The following is a 26,013-nucleotide window of genomic DNA, read 5'->3' as shown; positions in this document are numbered from 1 at the left end:
CCATACAAGCATTTGATTCCGATCGTTCAGTTTGTATGGCAGCTATATGTTATAGTGGTCCGATATCGGCCGTTCCGACAAATGAGCAGCTTCTTGAAGAGAAAATGACGTTTGTAAAATTTCAAAACGATATCTTAAAAACTGAGGGACTAGTTCGTATATATACAGACAGACAGACAGACGGACAGACAGACGGACATGGCTAAATCGACTCAGCTCGACATACTGATCATTTATATATATATGTATACTTTATAGAGTCTCCGACGATTCCTTCTGGGTGTTACAAACTTCGTGACAAACTTAATATACCCTGTTCAGGGTATAATTAACTTAATTTTCCAGGACTTGCAAACTGGCAGCAACGAAATTCAGTCAACTGTATGCTGTTATGAGTGTAATGATGTTGAAAGTGGAAGTGACCAGTCACAAGGTCATAGAAATACGAAGTGGCGCCAGCACTGGGTTGGGTGCAAAGTTGCAAGTGAAGTGAAGGCAACAACGACATCATCTAAAAATATTTATTTATTTATAATAATTCATATAACAAAAAGAGTTTTATTATATAAATACATAAACGCAGCACTGGCTACGAGGCCTTCAGCCGTCTTGTAATTATAACTAGGTGAAAAATTCTAATTGCTAAGGGTTAGTAATGATGTAAGTTGCTTAAATATATTTTAACAAATCGTTGGTTTTTAAGAATCTATATACAATCATCACGTTTTTTTCTGAAGGTTCACTTAGTAGTTTTATGAGATCAATGTTGCCAGAGTTGTGGGCTGTTGGGTGAAGCATCGGACAGAGTGTGAGTAAGTGTTTGATAGTAGCGGTGTCATCGCAAAGGGGGCAAATGGATGGGCTTTTACCCGATAGTAAGTGGGCGTGTGTTATGATAGTGTGTCCAATCCTTAATCGAGTATATGTCTTCATTACGCTAGTTGGAACTGTTGACGAGTAGATTATACGATTTCTGGCTGGGTTTATGACCGCGTAGTGATGTTTAAATGTTTTCCATTCGCTGGCGTTTTTTTGATGCCTTTTGTGCTTAATAAGGTTAAGAATGTCTTGCTTGGATGAGACGTAGTATGTTAAGGCAGGAGTCCTGGTTACATTTTTCGCAGCGAGGTCTGCAAAGTGGTTGCCTGTAATACCAGCATGGCCAGGGATCCACATTACTTGGATTTTCTGGGGGGCACCAATGACCGCGTCTCTGATAACTTCTATTATGGGATTGCGATTGGAAGGAGACGTTATTGCAGACATACACGATTTGCTGTCTGTACAGATGAGGAACTTTCCTTTAGTCTTTTTTGCGTAATTAACTGCATGAAGGATAGCAGATCCTTCAGCGGTAAATACATAGGTCGTTGAGGGAAGAAGCCAATTGCAAATAATTTCTCCTGTGGCAGTGACAACTGCTAACGAAGTGGAATCGATGGACTTGGAGCCATCCGTAAACAATAACTTCCAGCCATTATTTGTGTAATTAGATTCCAGTTCAGCAAAGGTTTGTTGAAAGACTTCGTTTGGTGTGTTTTGCTTGGACAAAAACATAAGCTTATTCTGTAGTATTTTATCATTGATCAGACAGGGAGGATGTCGAGTGGTGAATTTGCGTGTTGCGTTACGTAAAATATTATTTTCTGCAGCGAAACTTAAGCATCTCGAAATAGCCGATTGTATTCTTGGAGTTTTTCTTTTTTTCGTGGCATGCGTGATAGTTGTATTTAGTAATGGGTTGGTGTTCTCGGCCGTTTTCGCAAGAATTTGAAGCGAAGAATCTTTAATTTTATATTGAATAGCGAGGTTGGAAAGGCCCGGAGACTTCGCCGTATTGCGCAATGGTAAGGTGCATTTAAAAGGTTGATACTGCTTTTGGAGCAATTGCCATAGATGGGGAGCCCATAATCTATTTTTGAAGTTAGCAAAGCTCTGACAACATTGACTAGTGCGTTCGGATGAATAAATGAATGCTTAGACGAGAGATATTTAACAATATTTAATCGTGACATTAACGAGTTTCTGACATATTTACAGTGAGCATTAAAATTATAATTAGAGTCAAAAATTAATCCTAGTATTTTCAGCTGTGTTTTACATTCGATGTTAGTTTGGTTGTGGGTTAGTACCGTTGCAATTTTGCTTCCTACATACATGAAGGATATGTGTTTTGTCTAAGGAAAGTGAAGCACCAGACTCCAGTGACCAAGTTTCAATTCTGGCGAGTATATTAGTAAATAAGAATTGAGCTAAATTAACGTCAGAGACTTTTGTGTAGATTAGGACATCGTCAGCATAGATCTGGTGCTCAACTCCTTTGTAATTTTTTATCATCCTACAAATATCATCGAAAGCAATGATAAAAAGGAAAGCTGAAAGAGGTGAGCCTTGCGGCGTACCATTAGAAAGCGGGAGTGTTGAAGAAAGAAAACCATTGACGTTGACTTTGAGTTTTCTGTTTGTGAGAAAGTTAGTAATAAAACGTATCATATTCTGGCCTATTTTCCATTTTCTTAGTTGTCGAATAATAATATGGGCTCCAATTTTGTCGAAAGCTCTGTGAAAGTCCAGAGATAGTACGGACACATGGTTTTTGCTGGACAAAGCGTTAGTAATGAAGTAGTCTAGTTGGATTAAAGCATCTAACGTGCCTTGACTTTTTTTGTAGGCGACTTGATTCGGTGATATGAACTTGTTTCGCTGAGCATACCACATCAAGCGGTTAGCTACGATTTTTTCCAAAATTTTGCCCATACATGGAAGGAGGGAAATCGGCCTATAGTTAGCAAGTTCATCGGAGGATTTGTGTGGTTTAAGTATTGGTATGACACAGGACGTTTTCCAAAATTGGGGGTAGACACCAGTATTGAAAATTTTGTTATAAAGGTTTACCAATCGGAGCTTGAGGCTTTTTGGCATATGTCTGATAATTGGATAAGAAATTTTATCTTGCCCCGGGGACTTACCCTTAACGGTAGATGCAACGAACTCGAATTCAGACAGTGAAATTCTGGTTTCTATTTGTTTAGCAGAAAAAGAAAGAGGGGAGACAGAGTAGGAAGTGTCGGACAGTGTGGTGGTTTTAGAGGTTTGAAACTGTGTGCTGAATGAAATATCTGAGCTTGTTTCAGAATAGTGGTTTGCAAATAACTCGGAAATATCGGATGGATTGGTTACCAAACCTGTTGGCCCCTTTACGCATTGAATGGTTAGATTTCTAGGCACTCCAGAAAGTTTTTTTAAAGCGTTCCATATTAACTTAGGACTAGACGAAGGATTTATTTTGCTTGTGTAATCCTGAAAACATTTACGCTTGGCCTGTTTCGCGGAACGACGGAAAAGAGCATTGGCTTTCCTGAAAGATATTAAGTTGACTAGTGAACGAGCGCGTTTGTATTCATACCAAGCTGTCTGTTTTTTTGCCCGCAATTCAGCGATTTCTTTATTCCACCAAGGAACACTCTTTGAACTTGCTGTTGGCTTTGTATGAGGAATGCTAACATTCGCTGCTGAACGGATAATTTTTGTTAACCTCGCACTTTCTTGGTTAGGGTTGTCAGATATTGGGGTTTTATTGCCATTTATCTCGCAATGTGTCTGAAACTTCTCCCAATCAGCGTAATCAGTTTTGAATACCTTATTTATTTTGAGGTTTTTAGTTGTTGAACCTAGGTGCAATTTTAGTACAATGGGGAAGTGATCGCTTCCATGCAGGTGATCGAGTATACTCCATTCGCACTCTGTGGCAAGTGTGTCGGTGCACATTGTAAGATCTACATGGGAAAAAGTGGAGTGAGTGGAAAAGTGTGTCGCGGATCCGTTATTCAAACATATTAAGTTAGAGGAAAGTAAAGCGTCTTCAATGCATTTGCCCCTCTTGTTGGCTATTGGAGAGCCCCATAGTGGACTCCATGCATTAAAATCACCAGCGAAAATTAAAGGGGTAGAAGCTTGGTTGATTAATTGCAGGATGTCTGTACTGGTGAAATGTTCATCTGGTGCAATATAGGTGCAGATAATGGTGATTTTTTTAACTAAGATAATTTCGATCGACATAGCCAGCAAGTTGGATTGAATGGCATTAATTTTGTGTGGAATATCTCTTCTTATGAGAATCGCAATACCTCTTTTACCTGTGCTAATATGTGGAAGATTGTGAAACATGCCAATGTACTGCTTAGGAGTAAAAGCAGACAAGTTGAAAGAGATGTGAGTTTCATTTAAGAGTATAATAGCTGGGGAATGATCTTGTATTAATAATTGAAGCTCATTGTAATTATTAGTGTAGCCGTTTAAATTCCATTGCAATAATGGAATCATAAGATCTATGTAGGAAAAAGAGAAAAAGGGAAACAGAAGAGAGCTAGAATATCAACTCGTATGAGCAGTCAGTTGAAGCTGAGTGTCACCAATTGAGTACTAGTTCAAAAGAGAGTAAAGGCTAAGCGTATTTATTCAGAGTCAATTTCTATTTGTTCAGTATGTTGAGTAGAGTATTTATTATCGTTGGAATTGCTTGTTGTTGGAAAGAGATTTTCGTGATTAGGTGGATTAGACTGCACGGTAGTGTTGGTAGTAGAGTTGTTGAAGTCAGTATATTTGTTAAGCGAGTTTAAGGAGTTGTTTAAGTTAGAAATGAGAGAGGCTGCTATTGGACTGAAAAGTTTGGGATTTAAGAAAGATGCTTGTTGGGTACAGTTGTCGCTGATATTTTTAGCTGAATGTGAGACGTTGTTGTAGTCTGAACTGATCGATGCAGGCTTGTTGATGGAAATATGTTTGTTATTGGCGTTTGATGAGTGATTTTTTCTAGTTAAAGAGTTTATTGATGAGTTGGGAGCAGAGGTGACCTCTGCGTTTTGTTTTGATGTACTAGGCAAGTCGTTGTCGGCAATTCTATGAGCATTTTTAGATTTTGTGAGCTTGTTGATGGCTGAAATTTTTGTTGGTGTGGTGGATACAGAGGATACCTCTTTTATAGGTTGAAGCACATGTGCAAAGCTAGCAGTGAGGGAAGAGAGGGAAGTATTTTCTCTATACTTTTTAAGGGCTTCGTGCATACTGCACTTTTCTAGTGTCTTTATTTTTAAAATTTCTTTGGTTTGCATATACTTTGGCCATTTATAGTCCGAAGAACGATGCTCGCCAGAACAATTCGCACACATGACTCGGATGCAGTCATTATCGTGTGGAGAAGGGAAATTGCAAGTTTCGCATGTTGGGGAACCCTTACAATGTTTTTGCGTATGACCCAATTTTTGGCATGACCTGCAGCGCATTGGATTAGGCACGTATGGTCGCACAGAGGTCATCCTCCATGCGATGTTTATTTTGTTTGGAAGGGAATAACTGTTGAATGATATTAGCATAACACCAGTAGGCTTTATAACACCTTCAACTTTGCGAGTGAACTTATAAACCGCGGAAACTTCGTAAGAACTCAGTCCTTCTATTATTTCGCTTTCAGGCACATCGTTTAAAAACGGTGCATAAATGGTTCAGGCATGTTACAATTAAGATGTTGATGATAGCTAGCGCTAACAGCGCCAATGTTGAAAAGACATTTCGTTTTTATAAACTTTTCTGCTACTTGCTTATTTTTCACTAGCAGTAATAGGCTGCCGTCGCGTAATTCACTAATTTTGTTTATATCTTTGCTCACGGTAAGTAAGGCATTGTAAACACGAAAACAAGAAACCTTCGAAAGGGGTGTAGAATTCTCGTCGGATTTAATCACAATATACTTTGGATCATCACTTTTTATTGGCGGTAAGTCAGGAAAAGCATCTTGCAGTTTTTGATGCGATTTTTTACGGTTTGGTTGGGGACCTTGGGCCAGCGCAGCAAACCTGTTGTCCCCGAACTGGAAGCCTGCCGGGTTAGTACGAGGTTTAGTCGGTGACTGATCTAAAAATATAAAAAAAAACAACATACTTGTATTTGCAGAGATGCAGAGTAAATGATTCGTTATGTGGAACATACAAACTGTTACGCAATAGGCATGAAAATCACCGTTAGTTGACTTTCCACAGAATTAGCGACATCGATTTACATTTCAAAATCGTGAATAAATATATTTATATACAAAGGATCAATAAAGTTTACATATACCTAATTCTATTTTAAGAAAAATATTTAAAATTTAGGTGTGCCTAAATCGGCTGTTAATAGCAGCAAAATTAATTTCCAACAGGATACGGACCCAAAATACACATTGTATCTTGTACGTGCAGAGTTGCTATGGAAATAAAAATATCTCCATAGCTCCCGCAATCACTAGACATTAATACTATTCAAAATATTTGGAACTTTTTGGAAAATCGTATTCGAAAACATCGTATTTCATCAAAATAAGGCCAAAACCCTGGATCATCGACTTAGTGGGTCAAAATATCCGGAAATAATACTAGTGGGGAGCATACGTCGACGTCTACGGGCAATAATAGCAAAGAAATATAAGCGAAAAACTGCTAGAACTATTGTAATTACTTTTGATTTACATAAATAATCATTGGTGTAAATTGTTTGATATGAATTAGACGCATTTTAAGCTTCAGCATTAATTTTTTTTATTTGTTTAAAAAAATATATATTTTGATATGCCATATTTAATGTTAAATATACATACATATCTTGAAATGGATAGAAAAAAACCACACAATTTATTCATTTTAAAACAAATAAACACGTCGTAATTTAATAGAACTAGGTTTATATAAACTTTATTGGTCCACTGTATAAAAAAAAATATAAATAATAATAATATATAATAGCAATACAATATATATACATATATGCAATATAAAAGCAGCTACATATCCATATCGTAAGGGTTGTGTATTTTTTATTTGAAAACTTTTGGATTATAAAATAGATTTTCATTCATTCCCAAAGTAGGAATCTATTTTTCTCAACATCTTCGATTAAAAGTTAATTTTTAAGTTTTTAATTTCGATGTTTAAGTTAAAACATACATTTTTAGTTTTTAATTTTTAGAAGTAGATTTTAAGTTTATAATACAAGATGTTTGGGAGTAATTATTTAAAATCAAAAACTAAAATTAAAGAATTAAGAATTTAGAATATAATAAATACATTCAATTACACTCGAATATATATCGTTGTTATTTTTATTTCTATAACATCAACATTAACATAACTATTGTCTTAAACTATATACTATTTTTCTTGGTATTCGCTTATAGTACCAGAAATCAGTTAACGTTTCCATTACTACTTCAAAAACACTAAAAAAATTACCATACAACTAACTAACTATTTCGATTGCCTTTGCTTTTTGAACTCTACATAAATTGTGAAAAAAGTAGCCGCAGATTGTAAATAAAACGCAAAATATTTAACTATTCATCAATATTTATTTTCTCGCCTTCAAAGTAATCCCCACCAGATGTAATACACTTATGCCAACGATTCTCTGGTCCTTGAAACACTTTTCATGAACACTTTTTGGAATGGCCTTCAGCTCTTTCAGTGAACTTTGCTTTATCACATCGATCAAGTGAAAACGTGTACCACGGAGCGGCAAATTCAGTTTGAGGAACAAGAGAAAATCACACGGAGACAAATCTGGTGAATACGGCGGTTGATAGATGGAATTCATTGTGTTTTTGGCTTTAAAGTCGGTCACAATCGTACTCTTTTTGAAAACAATTCAGTATTGCCGGGACATGTCGAGTAAGAATACATTTCATCTATGTCTATGTATATAAATAAAAATGAATCGCCAAACTGTATGTATGCTCATAACTTTCATATGACTGAATCAAATTTGATAATTTTTTTTTTAAATGTTCGCTGAGGTTCAAGGATGGTTTTTACGGTGAGAAAAATTCGAATAATTGCCAGAAAATCCCTAAAAACAGCCCTTTCCTTTTTCCCATACAAATGAATGCATATTTGTTTGTTAGTAACCCTAAGAGAACGGCTGAATCAATCTTGATGAAATTTTCAGAGGTTGTTCGTTGTGGATCAAGGAAGGTTTAGAAACGAAAACACATTATACCCTTCAGGAGGAAAAGTTGGAAAATTGGATAATTCCAAAAAGTAACTTTTTTCCATACACATTTTTTTTTAATTTTTGTTTGTTTTATTTTTCAATATTTTGATTTGTAAATTATTTGAATCGTTCAATTTCTGTCACTTGCTTTTTTATTTCGTCTATTCAAAAGAAAAATTATTGAAAATTATCAGTGAAAACTTTACGTGTCAAAGAATTCGCCCTAATATCGGTCGGCGTTCTTTTTGTCATCAACGTATGGCAGCCCAAGGCAAGGCAAGGCAAGAAGTACTTCCAGGATGCGGTGACAAACGTGCGGAATTATGGATCGCGGTCAATTAGCAAGCGATCGTCACGATGTCACAGCATGACTTTTCAAACAACAGTTACGATGTTTGATTGACTATATCTTGAAGCAACGTATATGTGGTGCTGTTGTATGCTAGATGTACTTTGTTGAGTGGCAAAAGAGAGGTTTTCCGCATTTTTCTTTTGATGATGGTTTCACCAGATCAAATTGATGAAATCATTTCTGCGGAAATTCCTGATATAGAGAAAGATCCAGTATTATACGAAGTGGTGGAAACCAATATGGTTCATCTTTTCGTTTTGTATGTCTGACAATAAATGCATGAAACACTATACACGTGCTTTTCTTTCGGAAACACAAACTGGAAATGATGGATATCAACTCTATCTGCGTCGCTCACCAGATAACAAAACATTCAGCAATCAACTTACAAGAGTTAATATCGAAGTTGACAACACATGGATCGTACTATATTCACCATTTTTGTCTAGTTCACATTCAAAACTCTATCAATGTTTAATATTGCAGTTTGGTGAAATCGGTAAAATACGTTTGTAAGTACGTCACCAAAGGAAGCAACATGGCGATTATTGGTCTTGAACGATACGGTCGATACGTGAACTGCAATAAAGCGCTTAGTAGGATATTTACTTTTGCAACTCATGAACGTTTTCCGACTGTTGTGCATCTCGCAGTTAATTTGGTGAATGGCCAAAGAGTGTATTTCAACCCAAAGAATACAGTACAGCCAGTGGAAACACCGCCAGCAACAAAATTAACACTTACGAGTTTTTTCTCAACTTTCTTCAGTGATCCGTTTGCTAGAACATTGCTCTATTCGGAAATACCTTGATATTATATCTGGAATGCAAGGTCAAGCAGAAAATGGATATCCAGGTGTGTTCTCAACTATTGCCTTAGGACGAATTTGCACAATCCACCCGAAAAAGGACGATTGTTTCTACCTTCGGTTGCTATTGATTAATGTACGCGGTTCAACTTTATTTGAGTCATTGCTTACTATGAATGGTACGGTGTGTGCAAGTTTAGGAGAAGTAAGCCAGCAATTACAATTGCTGGAACACGTTAATCACTAGAATGCAAATGAAGTTCGCACACTTTTCGCGATAATCGTTTCGACATATTAGCCTTCAAATCCGCGTCAGTTATGAGATACGAACAAAAATGACTTTGCCAAAGACATTTTACATCGCCTTCGCTAAAATTGGAAATGGTATAATTTCGGTTGATACTTCCGGTGGTTCGATATCAATTCCATCTTCCCTTTATCAATTCACGAAAGATGAACTCATCACAAATGTTCGGAAATTGGGCAAATTATCGTAACTACGATTTCTTAAGTGCACGCGCAATGTTAGCTGCCAAAAATACCGATGTTGTTGACTTAAACTGGAAGAAGAGACTTGCGCTCATACAAATCGATCGATCGTCTTGACAATGAAGACGACGCCGTGAATTATCCAGTGGTATTTCTAAATTCTAAATTGCGTCTCAAAGTAGGATCGGTCGTTATTATGTTTCGCAATCATCGTGCCCCGAAACTGTGTAATGGAACCCGACTGATTGTGACGCACCTATCGAATACAAGGGGCAAAACGCTTGATTCTACGAATTCCTTTTAGTTCTAACGATTTCCCATTTCAGTTAAAACGTATTTCGTTTCCAGTGAAAATTGCATTTGAGATGACAATCAACAGGATCTAAAGATAGTCGCATAATGTGAGGCATAAATTTGGAAATGCTATGTTTTTCACACGGCCGTGGCGTGCTCACGAGTTGGAAAACCATCTTTTCTGTACACTGGAACAGAAACCAATAAATGTTGTTTATCAACCTGCGTTACATTGAAAAAAAAAAAACAAAAATGAAATGATAAGTTTAACTTTCTTTTCATTCCAAAGCACATAATTTCACGCAGGACAACTGCTGCGTGGTCAGCTAGTATAATATAAATATCCACCAAACACTGACGATTCTGAAGCACTATATTCTTAATTTTTTTAATATTTTCATCAGTTGAAGAGGTCAAAGGTCGTCCAGAACGAGGCATCTCTTTAACAACCTCTCGACCGTCTGTGAAGGCTTTGTACCGATTGTGTTTTTATAAAAACTGAGCACTTTCCAACATTCGCAATGATTCCGCATACGAAATTTGGTTTGAAATACAAAATTTGAGAGAAGTTCTTTGATCGATATTTTTATACTCTCGCAACAAAGTGCTAAGGAGAGTATTATAGTTTTGTTCACATAACGGTTGTTTGTAAGTCCTAAAACTAAAAGAGTCAGATATAGGGTTATATATACCAAAGTGATCAGGGTGACGAGTAGAGTTGAAATCCGGATGTCTGTCTGTCCGTCCGTCCGTCTGTCCGTCTGTCCGTCCGTCCGTCCGTGCAAGCTGTAACTTGAGTACAAATTGAGATATCAGGATGAAACTCGGTACACGTATTTCTTGGCTCCATAAGAAGGTTAAGTTCGAAGATGGGCAAAATCGGCCCACAAAATGGCGGAAACCGAAAACCTATAAAGTGTCTTAACTAAGCCATAAATAAAGATATTAAAGTGAAATTTCGCACAAAGGATCGCATTAGAGAGGGGCATATTTCGAAGTAATTTTTTTGGAAAAGTGGGCGTGGCCCCGCCCCCTACTAAGTTTTTTATACATATCTCAGAAACTGCTATAGCTATGTCAACCAAACTCTATAGAGTCGTTTCCTTCAGGCATTTCCATATACAGTTTAAAAATGGAAGAAATCGGATAATAACCACGCCCACCTCCCATACAAAGGTTATGTTGAAAATCACTAAAAGTGCGGTAACCGACTAACAAAAAACGTCAGAAACACCAAATTTTACGGAAGAAATGGCAGAAAGAAGCTGCACCCAGGCTTTTTTTAAAAAAATTGAAAATAGGCGTGGCGTCGCCCACTTATGGCCCAAAAACCATATCTCAGGAACTACTGTACCGATTTCAATGAAATTCAGTACATAATATTTTCTTAACACCCTGATGACATGTACGAAATATGGGTGAAATCGGTTTACAACCACGCCTTCTTCCAATATAACGCTATTTTGAATTCCATCTGATGCCTTCTCTGTATAATATATATGTATGTACATTAGGAAATGAAAATACAATTCAATGCTCAAAGTACACAAATTGATCTAATCTAATTAATTTTACAGCAAAATAAAAAAATATGTAAATTATTATCACTTTATCATGCGAAAGTATAAAATGTTCGGTGACACCCGAACTTAGCCCCTTCCTTACTTGTTATCTATTGTAAAAATCGCAACGCACTACGAAGGTGTACCGATTTAAGCAGCTGCTGTAACCAAACTTGTTTGACAGATAGCGCCAATATTTGTCATAGAAATTGAGGGTAGTTCTACCAACTTACCAAAACACATGTTTTTGAAATATACTTAATTTACCCGGGGAATGTGATTACAATATCCGGGTGCTTTGGGTCACAATATATACAATCCGAGTGTTAATTATAATTTATTTATTTGTATAATTTTCAAATTGTTATCTTAATTGCAATTACGATTATAATTACTATTACCAAAAAATTTAAAGCCAACTGTTATAACCAAAAATACATGGAAATTACAAAGTATGTTTTTATTATTGTAGAATTTAATTAAAAATTAAAACAATTAAAACAAAACTCCACACTTTAAGTAGTCATGCCACTTAGTGTACAAATTAATATGTGTATATGTTACGAATAACTGTCATACATACATATATACGCCGACCATTACGTGCAGGGTCTGCACAGCCAACGATTTTCCACTAACTGGGACTCATAAACTCAATTTGCACTTTACCAACGGCTGTCATTGCCTGCAACGGCAAATCCAAACATGAACACATGCATGCAAGCAATATATTAGTATATACATATGCATATAAATACATATATAGTGCAAAGTTTACCTACCATGCTACCCTATAAATGAGCTTGTTTGTCGGTAAATAGTATGTATAACTACAGTTATATTTGAGTATACGCGCATAATGTGGCCATTTGGATAATATTTAATTAACAAAAAAAAGAGAAAAAAGCTGAATTGAGACAAAGGCAAGTGCTAAGTGGCAGGAGGCTGTTGGAAAAAGTAATGGTAAACCTGAATCGTTGGCGTCAATGTGCAATGGCAACTGAAAATGAAAAAACGCAGTGCCGCGTGCAGTCACACACAAACACAAAAAGCGGGCCCATCAGCTGCGCATATTTCAGCAAGGAAATGTTCATTCATCATTCTGAACAATTTTGCCTAAGAGACTATGGGTCTGAAATCGGTTTGGAGCCAAGAAATTTTTAAGCTTAAAAATCTAAATAATCTCTTATATGCGAATTATATTTGATATAGTTGTTCGCTCTGACCGATTCCGACAAATGATTAATAGAACATCAAAATATACCTATGAAATTAATTTCTTTCGGATATCGTAAAAACTGTTTTAATATCTCATAAAACCACACTTTAGAAATCGCCGGCTTGAAGCCGCTTTTAGACCCATAGTCTCAGAGGCAAAAGTGTTCAGAATGCTCCATATAACGCTTTGCTAACACGCAATTTTACCGTTTTTTACTCTCTGTAAATCGATCCACTGTAATGGGTATGTGCGCCGAGTGTGCTGCATGTTAGTGGATTAAACATCAGTAGTGACCAATGCTCTCTTGGTATACTGGAAATTCCAGCATAAAGCTTTACATGTCTGCTATGTTTCTATTATGTCTTTATTCTCATAATTATGCGCTTTGTTTTCTTACTCATTTGATAGCTTGTATGTGAGTGCTCGAGTTAATGCTGGTGTCTTTATGTGTGTTGGTATGAATATTTAGTTACTTTTTGTTTTGGGTAAATCTTCAATATACAAAATACTGGTAATAATATCGGATACAGAAGGGAAATGAGCAAAATATTTGTAGAAAAAAAGATAATGAGACAAATATTGAGTAGTTGAAAAAGTCTTTTCGTATTTTTAAACAAACTTCAACTTATTTTTTTATATTTACACTTTTTGCCATTTTTCAGCTAAATATATAAACAAATACAAAGGTTCGATGTAGAGCAAAATGAAGTACGAATCGAAGTACGTCGAACGATGATCAAGTAAATTGAACCGTGCAAAGCGTTGCACGATGGCTGAGAAATCGAATTAGGTGCGGTTGTTGCTTTTTTTTGTTCTTTGGTGAGTAGTTAAAAATATGTGTGGTGTCCTCATGTGTGGTGTATTTGTTACATAGATTGCCTCTTTTATGTCGCGAGTGGTAATACCAGCGTTGCAATCTGGCGGCTTACCACTCAGTCGTAAAGTTTGACATTTTTGATTTTATACATTTTCAAACAAATGTTTTCCTGTAATTGTGAAAAAAATGGATGCTTCGCAACTGTACCACTAGAACAACTCAAAATATTAAGTTCTTTATTTGACAGTTGTCAACCAAGAAGTTGACGCGTTCAAAATGCATGTTTTGGAGATATTTCAACTGGCAAATGTCCTTCGATAATTGCTTCAAATGCATATAAAAATGTTTAGATCTTATTAAAGAATTTTTTGAAATACAATAAAGCATTTTTAGATGATTAATGTTTGTTTTTGTTCTGTAAGCCCGAAATATAAAAGGCGTATTAATCTGATCTTGTGAGTGCTTTCAGGTGTGATACTAAGGTTTGCCAATATTCCGCCGGTTTGAGTGGTGTACTATATGTATGAGCAAAAATAGTACGACTTCGTTCATAATTTAAAAATTCTTACTTTATTCTTCAAAATATATGTCGTCCCCCTCAAAGTATTCTTTTTGGTTCCAAATACACTTGCGCTGAGTTGTATCCAATACTCGAAATAGTTTTTAAAGTCAATTTCCGGAATAGATTTAACGGATTCCTTTTGAGTCTGCTGAATAGATAGAAGTCACACGGTACTAAATCGGGTGAATATGGTGGTTGCGGCATTATATTGGTTGAAAAATTGTCGAAAAACTCACAAAAAATCAATGCAGCATGCAACGGTGCACTATCGTGGTGCAAAAACCAAGAGTTTCGCGTAAATGAAACATGTCCTTGATTTTGACCTGGTTTGACGTCTTCTGTTGGGACACTGTTTTCGGATCGAAAGCATAGATCCAAGACTCTTTGGTAATACGTTGCATAACATCCTGATGTGAGAAAGCATTGTTTCACAGACATTAGGAAGACGCTGTTTTTCGCAAAAAATTGAGTAATTTTGAAACCAATCGTGCTTTCACTTTTCTTAGAACCAAATGATCTTTCAAAATGGTTTTCACTGATCTTTCGGAAATTCCAACGATGCCAGTAAGATTTCTGGCTGTTAATCTTCGACACTCAAGCACCAGTTCCTTTACTTTATGGACGTTTTGATCATGAGTTAATGGTGACGGCCGTCCTGGACATGATTCGTCGTTCTCGACCCTTTTTGAATAATTTCTATCAATAAAAAACACTTGCTCGCGACAAAAAATTATCAAAGCAGGCTATCTACAACATTCTGAACTTTTAGTGCCAGAAATTTGAATAACGTTTACTAGGCCCTAATGAATATTTTGATGGGACATTTGGCACAGATATCACTGACTGTCGTTCCAATCTGAAAAAAAATATTTCAACAAATGCGTTTTTGCGTGAAATTTATATTAAAAACGGTTACTATTTTAAGCCCACAGTAGTAGTGCCCGAAGAAACTTGTGAGATAAGATATTACTGTCATAAAAACTGATCGGTCAAAATCAAGTTTTTGTCTTTGTGAAGAGTATTATACATTTTGTTTTATTTTATTTAGGGCAGTAATTTTTTTGTGACAGACAATTTGCTTTTCAGCCTGATATAATTGGTGTGGTATTTACAACTTTTTTACAACTTAAGTGTTTCAATTTCACACTGTTGCATTTCGCTCCTTTTCCCAAACATTCCGCTCATTTCAATTAATCTGTTCTTAATTTAGTTACAGGCAATATTCTCTGTCATTTGTATTTCACTTCCCTTCCACACTCGCTTTCTCCACTTTTATCTCGAGTTTATTTCAGCAGCAACTCTATAGCAATTTATTTCACAGTCACTACATTATGTGCACTCTACTTTTGCAAAGAAGTAATTTAGTTTAAAAGCCGTCATTTTACATATTTTTAATTTAAATTAAGCCGTTTAGCGCGACACTCAGCCAACGTTATTATAATCTTCTTCCTTCGTCACGGTCGTTTGTACTTTTATGGGGTTTTTCACAGTCAGTGACCAGTGGTTTGCGGGTAGGATAGTTGCTCCGAATATAGTGAAACTAGCCTTATCTGCACTCAGGCGAATTATCGCATTAATCCAATTATGTGTAGAAAGTAGATGACGCGGAGCGATGGTACATATACATGTATTGTACTACTTATATGTGTCTGTAAATATATATAGGTTTTCGAGCTTTTAGTATAGTTTAGTATATTGTCGTGCGCCGCTTATAGCAATTTCATTTTAAAGAGGTCGTCGGGTGTACAACTGTTGATACTTAAATAGCTGAGCTATGTACCTCCTAACAAATTGCCGCTAAATACACCGGAGCACTTCAGAAGCACATTTATGTATACCGCTGCCTTTTTCTCCTATACCTGTATGTGTGTATGTTTTTAAGCTGTAAGCTTTCGTAGCACTTTCAACATTACGTTGCGTACACTCACTCAATCTGTGAGCTGCCTCGAGGTTTCTGCACTATTTTCCTGCCAAAATTTACAAGTAACACAATACATATGTTTCTATTTGAGTGTGTATGTACTTCGTAGCCAAGAAAACAGCACATTTGTACCAAGTTCCCAATTAAGTAATATGTCCTTGGATATGTAATAATCCAGTGGCGCATGAAATTATATTAATCACTGATAGGCTTGCTTCCGATTAATGGCAACACTCGCATTTACTTTGCGCTTATTCTTTTCCACTTACTTACTTACTTACCTTGAATCTGAACTTTTCCTTATGCCCTTCTTCGCTTTTTTATACTTTCGCATATTTTGGTACAGATTTTTGATTTTGTTCATCTAAAATTAATCGAGATAGTTATAGAGTTATAAACATACATATAAACGACTTTTGAAAATGTATAAACCAGATATTAATCGGACCCACTCTGCTTATAGAGGTTATGTTAAAACTACTACAAGTGCAATAACTCAATAAATAATTTGGTCATATATGTATATTAAATTTTACACTGGTGGCGGTATGAAAGGGATGGTATGGACTGAGCACCCACATTGTTCTCCTACCTCATTTCCAAAATTAGTCGAAATCGAACATTAGTTTCCCAAGTCCTGATACCTAACTTATGGACCTAAATTATAAAGTTCTACAACGACTGTAAGTATTTCCCCGCCTTTTATCTGACAAATTGCGAGTGTATAAAATGTTCGATTACACCCGAAATTAGCCCTTCCTTGCTTGTTCTTTTTTTTTTCTTCGCCTGGAAAATGCGAGTATTGCGTCTTGCTGTGGCCAAGGTATAAACGCTGGGGATTTTGCTTATTACCAGCGCGATTAAGTGGCACATTTTTGTCGGTAATGATGTGTTTAACCTTAGAACCGTGACAAAGCTGTACAACTTAATCTCGTGACTTGGGCACTCAGTGCCCAGTAATGTATTTGGTATGGAAATTTAGACTTTTAAGACGTTTTTTTCCAAAGAAAAGCCAATATTTCGCTTGTTTATGCAAATAATTTAACAAATGTATTTTTATTGAAAAATATGAAAATCAAATAAAGTTTTAATTTCGAACTGCTCAAATGGGTGAAACTCTTCTCTGCCTTTTTGATATATTTTGATTGGGTGTAGACGTTGTTGGAGTATTGTCCACATCTTCATCATTGTATGAGTCGGTGTCAGCTTCGTCATTGTATTTTGCAAAATAGTACTTTTCACACGTCCTTATATAGTGTTTGGTGCATGTCGGAATAAGGCAATGGTCACAAACTGCTGTTGTTTTATAATCGATCTTATCAGTTTTGCAGGTTTCACACCGCCGTTTCAAAGTTTTGACCTGTGTAGTAATGCCATGAGCCAGCGGTTTACTTTCATTTTACCAGAGAATTCACGTAGTATTTTGTCAAAAGTATCAACACCATCTTTATGCTCATTATAAACACGTATGACTTGTGGTTTTTTGTTACAGGATTTACATCTTCGCTGGCATGAGCATTTGAAAGCACTAGCACATTTTTCTTCGAAAGTGTTGTAAAGTTTACTAATTACATTGATTTTGAAAAACAAAACACAGATTCAAATACACCTCTTTTGTTTGCTTTTTCAGAGGAAGTAAATAATTTTGGCAATTGCGGCTTATTGCCTCGAATTATGCACAAGCAAATCTTCCGCCAATTTATAAATTGTGAAAAAGTTGTCCATCGTTATATTCGCACCCCAGTCAAAATATTGGTTCTTGACTCGCATAACAAGATTGCGCGCAATACCAAGCGACCGCTGTTCATTAGGCTATGCACCCAAATATACTCCGGCTGCAAGTGGATAGTTGATTTTTGCGTCAGCAAGCCAAAATATTTTTATGCTTCCAGGCTTTGAGGGAATGTATTGGCGGAAACTGCATCGGTTGCTTGTTGAAAGTAACTGCTCGTCAAATTCGCCAGGAATAATGTCCATGCATGACGAATAGGCGCCAATTTGTCGTATCGTAGTCTCTCAGCGCGAGGCCGGGAATCGTCAAAGCGTATAAAACGGCATAATTGCTCGAAACCGAAGCAGTGATATATAAAAGGTGCTCTATAAAAGGGCATGCTCGTTTTGTGAAAAAGATCCTTAGCATGAACTAAGTTTGCCTTCTCAGCTCCGGAGTATAAAATTATTGCAATCGTCACTGTCTCTATCTACAGCAGCCTCCTTGTGTATATATTCTTCGAAGCGTGGATCACTACTGGGCTGAGTATTATCATCTCCGTAGTCCGATTGGTCACTGGGTATCGATTCGTGGTCACCACCAAATTTAGGTTCTCTTCCACCATCATCATCACCGCTACCATTAGCATTCAAATAATTTGAAATATTCTCCTCTTCTTCTTCCATCGATTCACGCCGTAAATTGGCCAAATAAATCGCCAATTCTTTACTCCTTTCAAAAAATTATATTTGTCACAACTGAAAATGAACACAAATGAACTGGTCACTTGCAAATATTACGCGAAACTAATTAGAATCACCAAAACCGTTAGAAAAGTACGCTTCTTCATGAAAAATATATGAAGAAATATTATGGGCACAGATTGCCCCAAGTCACGTATAGCGTACTCACCATATAAAACGCCGTTACTTTCTTATAATAAGAGCTATATGCCTAAAATTCTGTCAACTTATAACTAAAATTACAGTTTATAACTACGCGGGAAATAGGTCAAATTGAACTGCCCAAATCCCAGAAATTCATTATCAAAAATGAGAATGGGCACTGAGTGCCCAACTCACGGTTCTAAGGTCAAATACGCTGGTAAAATACGCAAGATGTCATAATTATAAAAATATATATATGTACACAGTTATAGCTATACAGCATGCAAGGTAGGTATACATGCAACACACATACGCTTTCACCACGCGCGCAAAGCACTTCAGTTTCGTCCAAGAAATTTAAGACCTTAATGTCACGCATACGCTATGGCGCACGCATATCTATAGCACTTTATCCCTCCTTGTTTTCAGGTATGTACGCGTTGAGTGCTATTACAAAATAATTGCTTATATTCCTTAAAAAATAATTAATTTTATTGTCACTTATACGGCGCTTAAAGCTTAAAAGCATATGCTCTTAATAAAAATAAATCGTATAAGTTGCGTAGACGACATGTGTTACCATTGAAGAAATTTCTCCTAACTAAGTATCGCATGCTAGCTTAAGAGGTTGAAAATTAAAACATGCGATATAAAAGTAATTTAAGTGGCATCTAAGGCGAAAAAAAAAACTTAAACTCGTCTCTGTGGAGTACGATCTTCATTTTAAATTATAGCTTTTGTTCAGTTTTTAATTGCAGATAACTAAAAATAAAACTGAGAACGAACAAGAAAAAACGATAACTTCGGCTGCACCGAAACTAATATACCCTTCACAGGTGCATTTCGTTTAGTAACTATTTGTTCAGTTTGTATGGAAGCTATATGCTTTAGTAATCCGATCTGAACAATTTTTTCGGAAATTACACTATTATCTTAGAAAATATCCTGTGCCAACTTTTGTGAAGATATATTGTCAAATGTGAAAGTTTTCCATACAAGAACTTGATTCCGATCGTTCAGTTTGTATGGCGGCTATGTGTTATAGTGGTCTGAAATCGGCAGTTCCGACAAATGAGCAGCTTCTTGAAGAGAAAATGACGTTTGCAAAATTTCATAAGGATATCTTAAAAACTGAGGGACTAGTTCGTATATATACAGACGGACGGACGGACAGACGGACGGACATGGCTAAATCGACTCAGCTCAACATACTGATCATTTATATACTTATAGTATATAGTTCAAAGGGTCTCCGACGCTTTCTTCTGGGTGTTAAAAACTTAATATATATAATAATATATGTCTTTCAGTAAAATTTAGTGAATTAGGTAGCGTATACAACATGACATACCCAAAATAGTGCCAGTTGGATGTAAATGTCACTAAAATACTTCTGGCGTACGTTAAAAAATCAAAGAGATTATTTGAAAAAGCTTAAAGAATGTGAAAACAGACAATTAAAATTGTTTTAGAGCTTTTAAATCCGTTTTAGACGTTACGAATTCGAAATTATCAAACAGAAAAATTAGATTGATTCAAGTAAATTGCAGCGTAAAATTCAAAATATAGAAATACTAAAAAAATAGTATATAGAAAACGGGCATGAACATATTGTTAAATAAACAAAATAAAAATTCAAGATTATTTTGTTATTAATCTTTATACTTCTCAATTATAAAAGTTACTTATACGACATGTTTCCCGACTTTAATGGCTTGAATAAATATAAATAAAAACTAAAAAAACATTATTTATATTTATTATTCAACTGCTGCAGTAAGAATTTCACTTGCGAATTCACAGTGTATGGTAAATAGGAGTGAGCGTTATGAGTTGTTTTCGTTAAGAAGGTATTGAGAACAAAATAAATACAGGTTGTCATTAATAATTTAATGTTTTTAGTGAGAGTAATGTTATTTATACCTTACAAAAACTTCTAGAACGATGTCAACTCTATATGCCTTTTTCAAGTAATTTCTTCATTGGAGTGTAAATTATTATTATCTTTCAGATTCGAACTTCTAATTTTTAACGTTTAATTACTTGCATGGAAACTTCTTTAAAGAGTGGTACCTCTGCACTGAAAAGTTTTGTTATAGACGTGTAAATAAACAGCAGTGTATCTTATTATTGCAATATATTATATTTTTATATTAATCAAACAACTTAGTTCGTTTTAAATAGTTGATTCATTTTGTTGGAACAAAAAACTTAAAGGAATATAACAGTTATAACAAATAAATTCTAAGTCAGCATTTTGTATATATGTATATGCAATGTTTTCTACCTTTCTCTCGGTCTCTGAGTCTTCCTTTATATGCCTCTTAACAAGCATCAGCTGTAATGGTTGTGCTACGGTTTACCACTTGCCGCCAGTTCCTCTTTACTCCCTGTAGCTAAATATTTTAAAATATACCGGGTTTTCCAATAAGGATGATGTAATTTATAAGTGTCGTTCCGACCATTTTTAATTTGTATGTCATGACCTGTAATTGCTTTTCCAGTGTCTACAGTAATGTTTACAATTTCATCATGGAAAGATATACTCAAGAACAACATTTACATATTATTCAACTTTATTATTAAGATAATCCTTCTTCACTTGCAATTTTCGTGCGCTTTTGCCAGCTTCTGGTAATCGTTCACCCTTTGCTCGCAATTCTTGGAAGTGTTGAACATTTTGAGCGTACACTTTAATTGCATCATGTTCAAGTGCCAATAAGACAAAGAATCACTCAAAGCTATGAAAATTTTGTTGCCGTTTAGGCAAGTGTTGCTTAAGACCGCAATTTGTCGATTCCAAGCCATTCTCAAGAATTGGTACTATCTCAAACCACAACTTGACGGATTTTGGGCTTGCATCCGTATAAAATTGTACTCACTCAAAAACTGAAGCTATTGAACCACCGCAAACGTCGTAAATTTGCTGATTTTGTCTTGAAAGCACTTGAAAACGATATTCATTTTTTTAAGAAACCATCTTCTCCAATGTCTATTATTACACACGTCAACTTTTGTTGCTAATTCTCGGGCGATTCTCTTTTGCTGTTGCCCATTACATTCACACAAGCAACTTGTGTTGCGCAACTCTGTTCGAGTTTTTTTCTCATTCTCTTTCACTTTACTTTAACCCATTGTCGTTTCTTTTTCCTTACAGGTATTTGGGCCTCTCTTTCACATATATTAATCAGTTCTGTCAATTAAGAAATACATTTTATTTATAATTCAAAATTAAAACAAAGATTATATAACCGACCTTCACATATATCACCCTTTTCACTATCGTCTGAATCAATTTGTATGGCTTCCTCCATACATTTCACAATATCTTTAATTAATTCAATTTTTTCGTCATACTCCATTTTCTAAAATATTTATATTATATTATTATTACCAAAAGATGAAATTAATTTTTTTAAATATATTCAAAACTAGCTGACCACGCAGCCGCTGTCCTGCGTGAAATTATGTGTTTTGAAATGAAAAGAAAGTTAAATTTATCATTTCATTTTTTTTTTTTCAATGTAACGCAGGTTGATAAACAACATTTTTTGACATCTGTTCCGGTGTACAGAAAAGATGGTTTTTCAACTCGTGAGCACGCCACGGCCGTGTGAAAAACATAGCATTTCCAAATTTATACCTCACACTATGCGACTATCTTTAGGTCCTGTTGATTGTCATCTCAAATGCATTTTTCACTGGAAACGAAATACGTTTTAACTGAAATGGGAAATCGTTAGAACTCAAAGGAATTCGTAGAATCAAGCATTCTGCCCCTTGTATTCGATAGGTGCGTCACAATCAGTCGGGTTCCATTACACAGTTTCGGGGCACGATGATTGCGAAACATAATAACGACCGATCCTACTTTGAGACGCAAATGATGCGGTGGCATACCAAGCCTGTCCAAAGAATTTAGAAATACCACTGGATAATTCACGGCGTCGTCTTCATTGTCAAGACGATCGATCGATTTGTATGAGCGCAAGTCTCTTGGAATTAACCATTTCTTTGACGAAGCATTCCAGATATAATATCAAGGTATTTCCGAATAGAGCAGTGTTCTAGCAAACGGATCACTGAAGAAAGTTGAGAAAAAACTCGTAAGTGTTAATTTTTTTGCTGGCGGTGTTTCCACTGGCTGTACTGTATTCTTTGGGTTGAAATACACTCTTTGGCCATTCACCAAATTAACTGCGAGATGCACAACAGTCGGAAAACGTTCATTAGTTGCAAAAGTAAATATCCTACTAAGCACTTTATTGCAGTTCACGTATCGAATGTATCGTTCAAGACCATTAATCGCCATGTTGCTTCCTTTGGTGACGGACTTACAAACGTATTTTACCGATTTCACCAAACTGCAATATTAAACATTGATAGAGTTTTGAATGTGAACTAGACAAAAATGGTGAATATAGTACGATCCATGTGTTGTCAACTTCGATATTAACTCTTGTAAGTTGATTGCTGAATGTTTTGTTATCTGGTGAGCGACGCCGATAGAGTTGATATCCATCATTTCCAGTTTGTGTTTCCGAAAGAAAAGCAAGTGGATAGTGTTTCATGCATTTATTGTCAGACATACAAACCGAAAAGATGAACCATATTGGTTTCCAGCACTTCGTATAATACTGGATCTTTCTCTATATCAGGAATTTCCGCAGAAATGATTACATCAATTTGATCTGGTGAAACCATCATCAAAAGAAAAATGCGGAAAACCTCTCTTTTGCCACTCAACAAAGTACATCTAGCATCCAACAGCACCACATATACGTTGCTTCAAGATATAGTCAATCAAACATCGTAACTGTTGTTTGAAAAGTCATGCTGTGACATCGTGACGATCGCTTGCTGATTGACCGCGATCCATAATTTCGCACGTTTGTCACCGCATCTTAGAAGTACTTCTTGCCTTGCCTTGCTTTGGGCAGCCATACGTTGATGGCAAAAAGAACGCCGACCGATATTAGGACGACCTCTTCGTGGCTTTGGAACAAAGTTCAATCTGCAATTGACCTCTTTGTGTGAAACACGCGTAAAGCTTTCACTGATAATTTTCAATAATTTTTCTTTTGAATAGACGAAATAAAAATGCAAGTGATAGAAATTGAACGATTCAAATAATTTACAAATCAAAATATTGAAAAACAAAACAAACAAAAATTTAAAAAAAAATGTGTATGGAAAAAAGTTACTTTTTGGAATTATCCAATTTTCCAACTTTTCCTTATGAAGGGTATAATGTATTTTTATTATTATTTCTAAACCTTCCTTGATCCACAACGAACAACCTCTGAAAATTTCATCAAGATTGGTTCAGCCGTTCTCTTAGCGTTACTAACAAACAAATATGCATTCATTTGTATGGGAAAAAGAAAAGGGCTGTTTTTAGGGATTTTCTGGCAATTATTCGAATTTTTCTCACCGTAAAAACCATCTTTGAACCTCAGCGAACATTTAAAAAAAAAAATTATCAAATTTGATTCAGTCATATGAAAGTTATGAGCGTACAGTTATGGCGATTCATTTTTATTTATAAAGATGTTAATTTCAAAAAAATATACGCAAATGCAACTATGTACTACGAAAGAAAGAACACGAATGCCGAAAAACTTCGCAGTGAACTGTTACGAATAAGAGCACAAAGCGTGTTGCTGAACTCTGGAAACTCGGCGCAATTCTCCCCTCCTCGTCGCCCCCTCGCCTATAAACCAAGAATTGCCGCAACAAAAGTTGCCCCGTGTAATAATACACAGTGGTGCTTAACAATCATCTGAGTGGTGCCGTAAATAAACAATTCTGTCGATTCTTGTGCTTTCAAAATCCACAAAATTATTCACGACCGATATATTCAGCTAAATTGACAGTTTGGTGTGGTTATTGGTCTGTTGGAATCATCGGTCCGTACTTCTTTCAAAATCAAGCTGATGATACCGCGTCTGTCAATGTAGAGTGGTGTAGATCGATGGCAACCAAGTTTTTATGGCCTCAAGAAGAAGTTGATCTTGACAACATCTGATTCCAACAAGGCGGGGCTACGTGCCACATAGCACGTGCAACAACAGAACTATTGCGAGGAAACTTTGAAGATCCGATTATTTCTAGAAATTGTGACATTAGATGGCCTCCAAGAATGTCTTTAGAATTCAATATTGAAAGCGTTTTTCATGATATACGTGTACGACTTGATTTAGTGGAAAAATTACTCTAAAATTGGGTTAATCGAATTTGTTGCTGCAAAAGAAGTCGTGGAGACCATTTGAACGATGTTATATTTGAGAACTTAATTGTATCGATTATACTTCATATTATACAAAAACATAACTACTTTCCTTAAGAATTGTTGTGCTGTTTTAAAAAAAAGTCATATCACTCTTTTTGGGAAACCCTGTACGTGTGCGCTTGTGTTGTACGATGTTGTTGAATGATTGAGTGGTCACCAGGTGCGGATTAGTTATTAAAAGCAGGCAGCCATGGTTGTTAACGGTGTTATAAAGAAAGAATTTTCGATATTTTCTCCTTAAGCAGTTTATGTTGGTCACTGTTTTGAAAAATCTTTGTTATGCAGTTGAAGCCGTTATTGCCAATTAAATGGATGAACTCATTCAATCTGTGAGCGTCTATTCACCTCTGCCTCCGAGTATGTTGTAGGTATGTCGTATGTAATTTGTTTAAGGCCAGATTTTTAATGTCATAAAAGTTTCGAAGAATATCACTACTATAAATCGATCACTTTTTGCTATCGCCAACAATTAATAAAAATGGTATGTGTATTCTAGTATGTTGCTCATTCTGTCCCACATACTTATGTATATTCTTTCTATGGGTGGTTTTGCGCGACAAACAGATTTTCGTTTTTATGTAGACTTGGTGTGTCAATGCGTTAGAATTAAATAGATATATTAACTGACCGGCGTCCTTAAAATGGGTGCCATTGACTGTATCAAGGGCTATTCGTTCTGAGCTTGACGATTAAAGACGAAGAATGTACCACCAAGCAAACGCAAGGCTCGCCATATGCCCATACAGTATAAGATGACCGCCCTCTTAAATTGAGCCAACAGAATACAGAGATAAATTCTTCAAGTACATATGTATGTGTTTTCTGCTACTATGACATCCTTAGTTCAACCTCACTCTAGGCCTATGGAATAATGACAATTCAGACCATAAGCTGCATTAAAATATTGGCTTACAATTATTTTATGTGGTATTAGTAGAATCTTCTCGATCTTTGGTTGCGTTCAGTTCCTTCAACTTCTTCAGTTCATTTGTGGTAAGTAAATATAGTATATCAGTTAAATTAAGTGATTGCTCGAGCTTAAAGATTTTTTTACTTTGAATTGCAATACAATTAATTAGA

General features: G+C 35.8%; 1 pseudogene; it reads left to right on the top strand.

The window, feature by feature from the left end:
• The window catches only part of LOC126754595 (cubilin-like), a 295,041-nt pseudogene that overhangs the window by 75,949 nt on the left and 193,079 nt on the right, over positions 1 to 26,013 (top strand).

The sequence above is a fragment of the Bactrocera neohumeralis genome, chromosome 4 (assembly GCF_024586455.1).
Source record: "Bactrocera neohumeralis isolate Rockhampton chromosome 4, APGP_CSIRO_Bneo_wtdbg2-racon-allhic-juicebox.fasta_v2, whole genome shotgun sequence".
Classification (NCBI taxonomy): Eukaryota; Metazoa; Arthropoda; class Insecta; order Diptera; family Tephritidae; genus Bactrocera; species Bactrocera neohumeralis.
Note: the sequence above shows the minus strand (reverse complement) of the source record. Positions and strands in the feature narration are given on the sequence as shown.